The sequence below is a fragment of the Rhinopithecus bieti genome, unplaced genomic scaffold (assembly GCF_001698545.2).
Source record: "Rhinopithecus bieti isolate Rb0 unplaced genomic scaffold, ASM169854v2 scaffold_31548, whole genome shotgun sequence".
Classification (NCBI taxonomy): domain Eukaryota; kingdom Metazoa; phylum Chordata; class Mammalia; order Primates; family Cercopithecidae; genus Rhinopithecus; species Rhinopithecus bieti.
The window spans coordinates 345422-359193 of NW_016814470.1; the positions used below are offsets into that span (position 1 = coordinate 345422).

Sequence of the window (13772 nt, forward strand, 5' to 3'; positions counted from 1 at the left end):
ATTCCTCAAGGATCTAGAACTAGAAATACCATTTGACCCAGCCATCCCATTACTGGGTATATACTCAAAGGATTATAAATCATGCTGCTATAAAGACACATGCACACGTATGTTTATTGCAGCACTATTCACAATAGCAAAGACTTGGAATCAACCCAAATGTCCATCAGTGACAGACTGAATTAAGAAAATGTGGCACATATACACCATGGAATACTATGCAGCCATAAAAAAGGATGAGTTCGTGTCCTTTGTAGGAACATAGATGCAGCTGGAAACCATCATTCTCAGCAAACTATCACAAGAACAGAAAACCAAATACCATATGTTCTTACTCATAGGTGGGAACTGAACAATGAGATCACTTGGACACAGGAAGGGGAACGTCACACACCGGGTCCTATTGTGGGGAAGGGGGAAGGGGAGGGATAGCATTAGGAGATATACCTAATGTAAATGACAAGTTAATGGGTGCAGCACACCAACATGGCACATGTAAACATATGTAACAAACCTTCACCTTGTGCACATGTACCCTAGAACTTAAAGTATAATAATAAAAAAAAGAAAAAAAAAAGAATTCTTAGAAAAGTGAAAAAAAAAGTAATAGTAATTTTAGTAAAAGGTGCCTTAAATTTATTAATTCTCTTTAAAATGAAAAAAATGAAAATGGAAAGTTGAAATACAATCAAATCTTAAATATCTTTATTTTAGAAAGCTTAATAAATATTTTTATTTCTACAAAAAAAAAAAGTCAAGAAACAGCAGATGCTGGTGAAGCTGGGGAGAAATAGGAGTTCTTTCACACTGTTGGTGGGAGTGTAAATTAGTTCAACCATTGTGGGAGACAGTGTGGTGATTCCTCAGGGATCTAGAACCAGAAATACCATTTGACCCAGCAATCCCATTATTGGGTATATACCCAAAGGATTATAAATCATTCTACTATAAAGACACATGCACATGTATGTTTATTGCAGTACTGTTTATAATAGCAAATACTTGGAACCAACCCAAATGCCCATCAGTGATAGACTGAATTAAAAAATGTGGCACATATACAGCATGGAATACTATGCAGCCATAAAAAAGAATGAATTCATGTCCTTTGCAGGGACACAGATGAAGCTGGAAGCCATCATTCTCAGCAAACCAACAGAGAAGCAGAAAACCAAACACTGCATGTTCTCACTCATAGGTGGGAGTTGAAAAATGAGAACACAAGGACACAGAGTGGGAACATCACACACTGGGGCCTGTCGGGGGTGGGGGCAAGGGGAGGGAGAGCATTAGGACAAATGCCTAATGCATGCAGGCCTTAAAACCTGGATGACAGCTTGGTGGGTGCAGTCAACCATTATGGCACATGTATACCTATGTAACAAACCTGCATGTTCTGCACATGTATCCCAGAACTTAAAGTGAGAAAAAAAAAAGTACAGAATAAAAGCTCCTCTTTGTATCTCTGGTAGAATTCAGCTGTAAATCCATCTGGTCCTGGGCTTTTTTTTGATTGGTAGGCTATTTATTATTGCCTCAATTTCAGAACTTGTTATTGGTCTATTCAGGAATTCAACTTCTTCCCGATTCAGTCTTGGCAGGGTGTATGTGTCCAGGAATTTATCCATTTCCTCTAGATTTTCTAGTTTATTTGCATAGAGGTATTTATAGTATTCTCTGATGGTTGTTTGTATTTCTGTGGGGCCAATGGTGCTATCAACTTTATCATTTTTTATTGTGTCTATTGGATTCTTCTCTCTTTTGTTCTTTATTAGTCTAGATAAAGGTCTATTTTATTAATTTTTTCCAAAAAAACAGCTCGTGGATTCATTGATTTTTTTAAAGGGTTTTTCATGTCTCTATCTCCTTCAGTTCTGCTCTGATCTTTGTTATTTCTTGTCTTCTGCTGGCTTTGGGGTTTATTTGCTCTTGCTTCTCTAGTTCTTTTAATTGTGATGTTAGGGTGTTGATTTGAGATCTTTTTAGCTTTTTGATGTGGGCAGTTAGTGCTATAAATTTCCCTTTTAACACTACTTTAGCTGTGTCCTAGAGATTCTGGTATATTGACTCTTTGTTCTCAACGGTTTCAAATAACTTCTTGGTTTCTGCCTTAATTAATTATTTATCCAGAAGTCATTCAGGAGTAGGTTGTTCCATTTCCATGTAGTTGTGTGGTTTTGAGTGAGTTTCTTAATCCTGAGTTCTAATTTGATTGAGCTGTGGTCCAAGAGACAGGTTATTATGATTTCAGTTCTTCTGTATTTGCTGAGGAGTGTTTTACTTCCAATTATGTGATCAATTTTAGAGTAAATACCATGTGGTGCTGAGAAGAATGTATATTCCGTTGTTTTTGGGTGGAGAGTTCTGTAGATCTATAAGGTCCACTCAATCCAGAGCTGAGTTCAAGTTCTGAAAATCCTTGTTAATTTTCTGTCTCAATGATCTAATGTTGACAGTGGGGTGTTAAAGTCTCCCACTATTATTGTGTGGGAGTCTACGTCTCTTTGTAGGTCTCTAAGAAGGTGTTTTATGAATCTGGGTGCTCCTGCATTGGGTGCATATATATTTAGGATAGTTAGCTCTTCTTGTTGTATTGATCCCTTTACTGTTATGTAATGCCCTTCTCTGTCTTTTTTGATCTGTGTTGGTTTAAAGTCCATTTTGTCAGAAACTAGGATTGCAACCCCTGCTTTTTTTTTTCTTTCAATTTGCTTGGTAAATTTTCCTCCATCCCTTTATTTTATTATTTCATTTTATTTTATTTTGTGTGTCTTTGCACGTGAGATGGGTCTCTTGAATACAGCACACAGATGGGTCTTGACTCTTTATCCAGCTTGCCATTCTGTGTCTTTTAATTGGGGCATTTAGCCCATTTAAGGTTAATATTGTTATGTGTGAATTTGGTCCTGTCATCATGATGCTATCAGGTTATTCTGCAGACTTGTTGATGTACTTGCTTCATAGTGTCATTGATCTTTGTACTTCAGTGTGTTTTTGCAGTGGCTGGTGATGGCTTTTCCTCCAATCTCTTCTGGCTTGTAGGCTTTCTGCTGAGAGGTCCACTGTTAGTCAGATAGGCTTCCCTTTGTAGGTGACTGGCCCTTCTCTCTGGCTGCCCTTAACATTTTTTCCTTCATTTCAACCTTGGAGAATCTGTTAATTATGTGTCTTAGGGTTGATCTTCTCATGGAGTATCTTACTGTAGTTCTCTGGATTTCCTGAATATGAATGTTAGCCTGTCTTTTTAGGTAGGGGAAGTTCTCCTGGATGATATCCTGAAGTATGTTTTCTAACTTGGTTCCATTCTCCCTGTCTCTTTCAGGTTCCCCAGTCAGTTGTAGGTTTTGTCTTTTTACATAATCCCCTAGTTCTCAGAGGTTTTGTTCATTCCTTTTCATTCTTTTTTCTCTAATCTTGTCTGCCTGTCTTATTTCATCAAGACAGTCTTCAAGCTCTGAAATTCTTTCCTCTGCTTGGTATCAGTTCCATCAGGCCTCTTATGTTCCTCTCTAAACTGGTTATTCTGGTTAACAGCTCCTGCAATCTTTTAGCATAGTTCTTGGCTTCTTTGCATTATTTTGTCAATTCATCCATATCACCCTCCACCCAGTTCTGTGTCCTTGCTGGAGAGGTGTTGGGATAATTTGGAGGAGGAGAGGCATTCTAGCTTTTTGAGTTTTCAGTGTTTTTTTCATTGATTCTTTCTCATCTTCGTGAGTTTATTTAGCTTTGATCTTTGAGGCTGCTAATCTTTGGATGGGGTTTCTATGGGGACTTTTTTGTTGTGCTGTTGTTGTTGTTTTTTGTTTGCTTTTTTTCAACAGTCAGCCCCTCTTATGTAAGGCTACTGTGGTTTGTGGGGGTCCACTCCAGACCCTATTTGCCTGGGTCCCTCCTGCACTTGGAGGTGTCATTAGTGGAGGTTGCAAAACAGTAAAGATGACTGCCTGCTTCTTCCTCTGGGACCTCTGTCCTAGAGGGGCACCAGTATGATGCCAGTGGGAATGCTCCTGTATTAGGTGTCTGGCAACCCTTGTTGGGGGGAGTCCCACCCACTCAGGAGGCATGGGATCCAGCACCTGCTTAATGAAGCACTCTGGCTGTCCCTTAGTGGAAGGGGTGCACTGCACTGGGAGGAATCCTACTTGTCTGGACTACCCAGATACCTCAGAGCCAGCAGGAGAAAGACTAACTCTGCTGATCTGTGGACACTACGGCTGCCCCTCAGGGGCTCAGTCCCAGGGAGATCAGAGTTCTGTCCCTAAACCCCTGGCTGGAGTTGCTGAAATTCCTGCAGGGAGGCCCCACCTAGTAAGCAGGATGGGTTACTGCAGTGATGGCTGCCACCCCTCTCTCTGGGAGCTCAGTGGTCTTAGGCAGCAGTCAGATGCAGTGATGGCATCTGCCCCTCCCCTGGGGAGCTCAGGCTGCTGCAGTGAATCTGTCCCAAGGAGGCAGCAGGCAGCCTCACTGATGGTGACTGCCTCTCCCTGGAGGAACTTGGTAGCCTTAGGCAGTATCCAGCCAAGTGGTCACTGAGAATATGCACAGCTCTGTGCTTGAGATCCAAGGCCCTGGTGGCATGGGCTCATGAGGGGGATCTCCTGATCTGTGGGTTGCACAGATCCATGGAAAAAGTGTGGTTTCCCAGGCAGGGTAGCGCAATCACTCACTGCCTCCCTTTGCTGGGGGTGGGAGCTCCCCTTGCCCTGTGTGGCTCTCAGGTGGGCCATCGCACCACCCTGCTTTTCCTCTCTCTCCATGGGTCATACCAAATGCCCAGTCAGTCCCAATAACAGGGCCTGGATACCTCAGTTGCCGGTGCAGGATTCACTCACCATTTTGTTCTTCTCAGTGGGAGTCTCCGACTGCAGCTACTGCTAATTTGCCATCTTGGCCCCTATTTCCATTTACTTTCTTTACTGATTTTCTTTAAATTACAAAAGTAATGCCTATACACATCTTATATCACTTTTATTAGTCTTTTCACATAATCAACTTTACATTAATACTGTTTTAACATCATTTCTTTTTTTAAACTTTCTTCTGGATTATTTTGCTGCTCTTTTGCTACCTTGGTGAGATAAGTGTTTTAGCGCATTCATTTTCAGCTTTTATTCTTTCCTACTACATCCATGTCAAGGCTGTCTCCATTTAGCACCACTTTAACTTGATCCCACAAGTTTTGAAATGGGTATTTTTATTATATTTCAGTTCAAGGTAGTTTCAGATTTCTATTATGAAATTATCTTTAACCTGTGGGTTATTTAGAAATGTGTTTCTTAATTTTCAAATATATGGAAATTTCCTGGTTATCATTTTGTAGTCAGGTTAAAGTTGACTGCATTTTGAATAGAAAACATGCTCCATGTGATTTCAATTCTTTGCAATCTCTGGACATTTGCTTTATGAATAGTATTTGGTCAATTTTTTAAAATGTTCCCTGTATGCTTGACAAGAATGTGCAGCTGCTGGGGCAATGTTCTCTAAGTGGTAATTAGGTCAAATTTATCACATTATTCAAGCATTTTATATCCTTTTTCTATTAATTACTCAGAGATGTATTAAAACTTCCCACTAATTGTAATTTTGGATTTGTAGTTCTGTCAATTTTGGGGTTATACATTTTTAAGGTTATGCTAATAAGTGCATACAAATTTAAATGTCCTATAGTTTTCTAGTGAACTTGAACCTATTATCATTTTGAAATGATCCTTTTTATTTCTAGTATTACTTTCAACTTTCAAGTATTGAGTCCTCAATAGCTACTCCATTTTTATTTTGGTAGTATTTATGTTGTTTATCTTTTCTCACTTTTTTGTTTTCAATATTTATGTAAACATATTTCAGATGTATCTCTTGTAAACAACATATAGTTGAACTTAATTTTTTATTCAGTCTGACAATCTTAGCATTTTATTTTTTATTTTATTTTTTTTTTTTTGGAGATAGGGTCTTGCTCTGTCACCCAGGCTGAGGTGCAGCTGCACCGTCTCAGCTCACTGCAACCTCTGCCTCCTGGGTTCAAGTGATTCTCATGCCTCAGCCTCCTGAGTAGCTGGGATTACAGGCACGTTCCACCACATCCGGCTAATTTTTGTATTTTTAGTAGAGACAGGGTTTCACAATGTTGGCCAGGTTGGTCTTGAACTCCTGATCTCAGGTGATCTGCCTGTCTTGGTCTCCCAAAGTGCTGGGATTACAGGCATGAGCCACCAGGCCCAGCCAATCTTTGCATTTTAATCAGAACAATTAGTATATTTGCATTTTATCATTAAGATAGATTCATTACATTGATGGTTGTATTATGGCTTCCTTGCATCCATGTCCTTTACAATGTGATTTTACAGCTACATAAGGCCTACTCTCAGGTCCCTAAGTGTTGCTCTGTTATCTGATTTGACCAAAAGAATGTGGGTGAAATGATGGTATGTCAGTTCTTAGCATAGGACTCAAGAGGCCTTGCATATTTCTACTTTTTCTTTGAACCCTGCCTCTGCCATGAGAACAAGCCCAGGCGGATTTCTGGAGTATGAGAGACCATGTGTAGCAGTGACAGGTTGTCTCAGCTAAGGCCTTCCTAGACCAGGTTACAGCCAGCCAACCCTCAAACAAGTGAGACAGCCAAGGTTAGATCAGCAGATCTACCTTGCCTACCAATCCACAGGTGACTACTGATACATGAGGACCCCAGCTGAAGGCAGAAGATCCACCTAGCTGACCTATAGACTCAAAGAAAAAAATAAATGCTTCTTGTTTTAAGCCACTAAGATTTGGGGTGTTACACAGTACTGGTAGTGATAGGAACATACATGCTGATATATCATTATTTATGTTTAAATCTACCATTTTCTTTTCTTTCTGCTTAATCCACATGTTCTATTTTTCGTTTTCTCTTTGCCTACCTTACTAATTTAGAAGCTATATATTTGCTTATTATTTGGTTACCATAGAAATTACAACATGAACAACATTAACCCACTAATATATAAAGTTAATCACTGTATTTATCTCCATCCCAGATAATACAAGGTCCTAAAATACAATATCTCCATTTACTCCTTCCTGCTACATATACTACTGTTGCAGTGTATTTTAATTTTATATTTTTAAACCCCACAAAATGTTGTTACTGTTGATCTCTATCAACCTTGTCCAACCTGTGGCTGACGGGCCACCACATGTGGTCTAGGATGGCTTTGAATGTGGCCCAACATAAATTTGTAAACTTTCTTATGAGATTTTTTTGTGATTTTTTTTCTAGCTCATCAGCTATCATTAGTGTTAGTGTATTTTACATGTAGCCCAAGGCAATTCTTCTTCCAATGTGGCCCAAGGAAACCAAAAGATTGGATATCCCTAATTTATATGGCCAATGTTCATTTAGCCTTATCCAACATATTTAGTACTTTCCTTGCTCTTTAGCTTTTCTTGCATCTCAGACCATCTAACTGGGGTCACTGTCCTCCCTTAATTATAAGCTTTATAATTTCTTTTAGTGTAAGAATACTAATGGGAATTCTCTTAGATTTTGTTTTTATTATTTTGTTTGAAATGTCTTTATTTCACCTTCATTCTTAAAAGACATATTTGCTGTGCATAGAATTCTAGGTTGGTAATTTCCTTCAGTACATTGAACACATCATTCATTATCCTATCTTCTGGCTTCCACCGCTGCTGTTATGAAATCAATTTGTTGATCTCCACTCTTTTCAAGGTAACCTCTCTTTTCCTGGTTGTTTTAAAAACTTTTCACCTTATATTTAGAATTCTGTAGTTTCACTGTGATGTGACTAGGTGTAGATTTCTTTTCATTTATCCTTTTTGTGATTAGCTGGGCTTATTTAATGTGTGGTTTGTATATTTCATCAGTTCTGAACAATATTTGCCATTAGCTGTTTTAATATTGCCTCTACTCTATGCTCTCCATTGTGTCTTTTTGAAACTTCAGTCAGATGTTAAACCTTCCAACTCACTTTGTCCTCCAAATTTCTTAGCCACTTTCTCATATACTCTATCTTCTTTTCCTTTTGTACTACATTCCAGAAAATCTCTTCTAGTCTGTCTCTCAGTTTATGGATCTCTTTTCAACTGTGTCTAGTCAGCTGTTAAGCCTCCTAATTAAATTTTAACTTTGTGTATTACATTTTTCATTTATATAATTTCCTTTCATGTCTGCTGGATCATTTTTTACAATTTCTTATTCTCTTCAGATATTTTCAAGCTTATCTTGTATATCATGACATATACTAGGCACAGTCATTTTATAGTCTATGCATGATAATACCAATATTTAAAGTATTCATGGATCTCCTTCTGTAGTCTGTTTTTTCCTTCTAGTTCTTTTACATGATGTCTTATTTTCTTGTGTGACTGGTTATTTATATTTTCATTGTATGCTGGTAATTGCCCTTAAAAATTAGCCATGAGGATTCTTTGAGACAAGGTGAAAGTAGCTTCTTCCAGAGAGGAGGTACATTTGCTTTTTCCAGATATTTACAGACAGTGATATTTAAACCTTTGTATTATTTTAAACTAGCTATGTGTTATGAATTCAGGCTGTACAACTATATGAGGACTGCTTTTTGTTTACATTTGCTTAAGGACAACTTTCCTCTTTTCTGCTCCTATCAAGGCAACTTTCCTTGGAAATTCCTGAGTGGGGAGAAGAGCTAGGCTTATTTCTGACCTGATGGTATAGCCACTGGGGTTTCATTTTAATCTTAGAAAGACGTCAATTTATATTTACCACTTTAGATGGAGCCCTGGGCTTTGATTTCCATCATTTCTACTGTTCTAGGCTAGCAGAACAAAAATGTATGTTTCCTTGAAATGCCTCTGGATCAAACAGTCTCTATGATATGATAAAATATACATTTGGTCTTTGTCCATCCCTGTACTCTCTCCATTCCCATTTCCTGGCAAAAAGTTCCTAAAACCCTTGGAATTGCAGGAGTAATGAGAATGTTTTTATGCTAATGAGATGGCTGGTACCTGGGGTGTGTGAGCAAGATAGCTTTAGGATGGGGGTTGGGCACTGGAAAGGCCAAGGCATAATTAGAGGGGTGGGACCTCCAGCCCCATTGCCAACCTCAGGGGAGGGGAGAGGAGCTGAAAATTGACTTGATTACCAATAGCCAATGATTTCATTTATCATGCCTACATTATGAAGTCTCCATAAAAACCCAAAAGGACAAGATTCAGAGAACTTCTGGATAGATGAACACGTGGAGGTTCCTGAAGTGTGGTATGCCTGGAGACAGCATGGAAGCTCTGTGTCCCTTCCCACATGCCTTGCTCTATGCATTTTTTCCATCTGGCTGTTCATCTGTATCCTTTGTGACATCCTTTATAATAACTGGGTAAATGTAACTAAAGTGTTTCCTTGTATTCTGTGAGCCACTCTAAGCAAACTAATAGAACCCCCCCCAAGAAGGGGGTTGTCAGAATCTCAATTTATAGCTGATCAGTCAGAAGCATAGGTCACAACTTGTGCTTGCAACTGGCATGTGATGTAGGGAGGCTGGGTTTGGTGGGGAGGAGCTGTCTTGTGGGACTGATCTTTCAACCTGTGGGATCTGACACTATCTCCAGGTAGGCAGTGTCCGAATTAAATTGAATTAGAGGGCACCCAGCTGATGTCTGCTGCTGAATTGCCACGCTGGTGTGTGGGGAAAACCCCCTCACTTATCTGGCATCGGAAGTGTTGAATGGTGTGTAAAAGCAGGAAAAGTAAGTTTGGTTCTAAGAGCTTTGTGTCTACCTTAATTTTCAATGTTCTGCTTTTCCCATAGATTCTGGCCTGGTAATTATGTTATACCTTACTGGCTCCCCAAAACTTTTATGAAGGTTTTTATTTTGTCTAGCATTTTGTATTGCTTTTAACTCAAGGAATGGTAAAAACAACCAAACTCATCATTTTCAGAAACAGAAGTTCAATATATTCCTAATCTTATACAGATATATACAGAGTAAAACTCAAAAACTACTCTTTTCAAACTGTACAGACATAGAATAAAACCTGAAAATCATTCTTCAACTACTCTACCACCACTCCTCATATCTATATCCTCCCAGGTGTTCATCCTGTCAACTCCCTTTCTGTTTTCATATTTTTATGTCTACATATTTATTATGTTGTTTTAAATAACATTGGGTCATAATGTAAATAGTTTTATGCTGTATTTCATTTAATGAACTGTCTCTGGATCATTTAATGTCAGAACAGGAGATTTACCTCAATCTTTCTCCCCCTCCTCCTCCTTCTTTTACAGTCATATTATCTACTGTAATATAAATAGTATCATATAGATTCTACATCTGTAAATGTAGAAGTACTATGATATACTTAGTTTTACCAATTATTTGGCATTTGTTTACTTTCCAAAGTTAAGTAACTACAAACAATAAAGCATGGCAGCCTACTACATAAATAACTTGTGCATATGTGTATTTCAATAGACTATATGCCTAGTACTAAAACTACAGGGTTCAAATATATGTATGCTTTAAATTTTGATAGACATTGCAAAACTACCTTCCACCAAAAGTCATATTACACTTCTACCAACATGTACAGTGTACATCGTCCTAAATACTAAAAAGTCATTGATATTATTGCTTTTAAATTTTAAGTCAATCTCATTGGCAAAATGACATCTCATTATTTTAATTTAAGCTGTATTTCTCTGACAGACAAGTGAGTTTAGGCTTACATTATTTGGTTATTCATATTTCTTCTTGTGAGTTTTCTCTTTATATGCTTTGCCTTTTTTTTTTCTATTATCTCAACTGTCTTTTTTCTTACTAAATTTGTAGGATTTCTTAAAAATTTTGTTAAACATGCTGCAAATATATTCTCCTGTCTGCTTATGTATTTTTACTATATGATGATCATATAAAACTGTAAAATGTGAGCTACATGTTACAAACCTTCAGGAAGTATGAGAAAGTATAGTAGAACATTTTCATTAACATGAGATGATAAATGCCTTTCTAAGATATAAAATATATCCTGTTTTAGGTTCCTGAGAAATCATATTGGGATTTTTTATTGAGAATTAAGTAAATTTGTAATTTAATTTGGATAAATTGGCATCTTTACAATATTAAGTCTTAGAATTTGTTAACATTGTAAATATTCATTTTAAACTTCCTTTTGTTCTTAATTGTATTTTCATTTATTTATTTATTTATTTATTTAAGAGACAGAGTCTTGCTCTGTCACCCAGATCAGAGTACAGTGGCGCAGATCATGGCTCACTGCAGCCTCAGCCTCCCACGCTCAAGCGATCCTCCCTCCTGCCTCAGCCCCAACAAGTAGTTGGGACCACAGGCGCAAGCCACATGCCTGGTTAGTCTTTGTGTTTTTTCTAGAGATGGAGTCTTGCCATGTTGCCCAGGCTGGTCTCAAACCCCTGGGCTCAAGCGATCCACCTGCCTCAGCCTCCCAAAGTGCTAGGACTACAGGCATGAGCCACCATGCCAGGCCTGTTCCCAATTTTACTGTGTATGTCAGAGTTACTTTTTATAAGGTGTATTTTCTGGTATTTCATAGTTTCTTTGCCTCTATAAATGGGGTATGTTTTCTAATACTATTTTCAACAGCTTATTATTGGTATGAAGAAATATTAATTATTTTGATATGTTAATCTAGTATCTGGCCTCATTGTTATATATTCCGATTGATTCAAAAAGTTTAATAGTTGAATTCTTAGATTTTCTGGAGAGTCAGTGTTTGCTTTTATTGGTCAACTATTCTCTTTCAAATTCTTATTTCTTTAAAAGCTGCTATTATCTTTATGAACTTCTTTTTTCCAATTTTTTAAATTTTGCCTTACTTTGGTATTTCTCTAGGTTCCTGAAGTAAAAGCTTCATTCATTACTTTCTAATCTTTCTTATTTTTTAATAACTACATTAAAGATACACAATTTCCCATCAGCACAGCTCTGGTCACATCCCAGAGGTTTTGACATATAGTATTCTTATTGTCAAACTCATTTATATATGATTTATTATTTTAGCTTTAATTTCCTCTTTAATTCAAAAGCATTAAAGTATTTTAAATGCTTTTAAAAAAGGATAAAACCAAAAAAACAAGATAGAACAAAAAGCAAGAAGATAATTCAAGAGGTTCACAGAAGCATAGAGTAAAAATATCTATGTACTTTGGAATCCTAGTGTCTCCCTCCAATTCAACACTTAGAGGTAAGCATTTTGAAAAAATCAACTGTTCATGGCAAAATTGTCTTTCATGAAACCAGTCCCTGGTGCCAAAAAGGTTGAGGACTGCTGCTGCATATCATCAAACTTCTAGTCTTTTCCCACAAAGTTATCTCATTATTTTAAAATTTGGTTGTCTATGACTTTGATCAAATATCCTCTTTTTTAAGTTTAAAGGCATTTGTATTTTGTTTTCTGGAAGCTTGCATCTGCTGTCTACCCCACTTCCCATCCCAATTCCAACTAGATAAGTTTTTGGCTATCCTGACCCATTATTTTCTAATTTTATAATATTATGATTAGAAAATGTGATTTGTATGAGTATGCTTTTTGAGATACTTGAAGATTTACTCTGAGTTTAATATATGGTCACCTTTTAGAAACATTCCATAGATGTTTGAATAAAATATGTGTTTTTTTTTCTGAACTGGGAATAAGGTTGTCAGTATAAGATTTTAAGTATATTTATTTGATAAAATGTGTTAACTATGTTATTCAAATCCTCTATAGTCTTTCTTATTTTAGTTGATTTGATCTGATTTATGACAGAAGCATATTAATGTCTATTACAATAACTGAAAAATTTGTCAATATATGCTTCTATTTGTTGATATGTTTAAAAGCTGTAGTCTTAGTTACACTGTTTCATAACTATTTTCTGGTGGATTGTAATTTTTAGTGTCATCAATTCTATCATTATTAACCACTAATATTCCTGTATTTGTTTGTTGTTGGCATTTAGCTCATTATACATTTCCCATCCCTTTGCTTTAAGCCTTTAGGGGTTTTTTAGAGGTATCTCTGAAAAAACATGTTTTTAATTCAATCTGAGAGTTAGTATCTATTAATAGAAGACTTTATTAATATTTATGGTGATAACCCAAATGCTATTTTTTTCCTTCCTGCTTTTTGTTGATCACCTTTTCCTTTTAGTAGTTTAGAAATTATCCATCTAATCTTTTCTAATGAAAACCCTTAATATTTTAATACACACAAATGTGTATTTTCCATCAATTTTGTTTTAATTAGTACCTATTATCTCTCCTAAACAGGGAAAGAAAGTAAACTTTAACTTCCATTCTCTTAGGATTTTCTTGGATTTTATTTTAGGTTATTTAATCTTTTAACATTATACATTAATACTTATTCAGACAACTATAATTTTTACTGATTTATTTCTACATCATTGTTTCTTGAATTCAATGCCTCCTTTTTTTTTTTCAGAATGGTTTTGTGGGTTTTAGATGGGATTTATATTCCATCAATCAGATACACCTGGGTAAGATTTAAATTCAGAACTGGGCTAAGTGGGGAAGTAGGAGTAGCATGCAAAAGACTCACTTTGTTAGTGTAAATTATAGTAGGGTAACATGATTCTGGAGCCAGATTCTGGGGAGCAGAGTAGGGAACTTCCTGATCCCCAGCGCAGTTAAAGTGGTATGATCCTGGTGCTCACAGCTGGGACAACAGTCTCCTGTTGTCCTTGACTGTAGCAAAGTGTTCCATGACCATAGCAGGAGGCAGTTTCCTTTGTGGGCTTGTTCTGTGG

At 37.0% G+C, this 13772-nt stretch overlaps 1 protein-coding gene across 3 annotated transcripts in view; it reads right to left on the reverse strand.

Moving 5' to 3' along the window:
- Nucleotides 1–13772, reverse strand: part of LRRC49 (leucine rich repeat containing 49) — a 159318-nt gene that overhangs the window by 25077 nt on the left and 120469 nt on the right. The window lies entirely within an intron of this gene.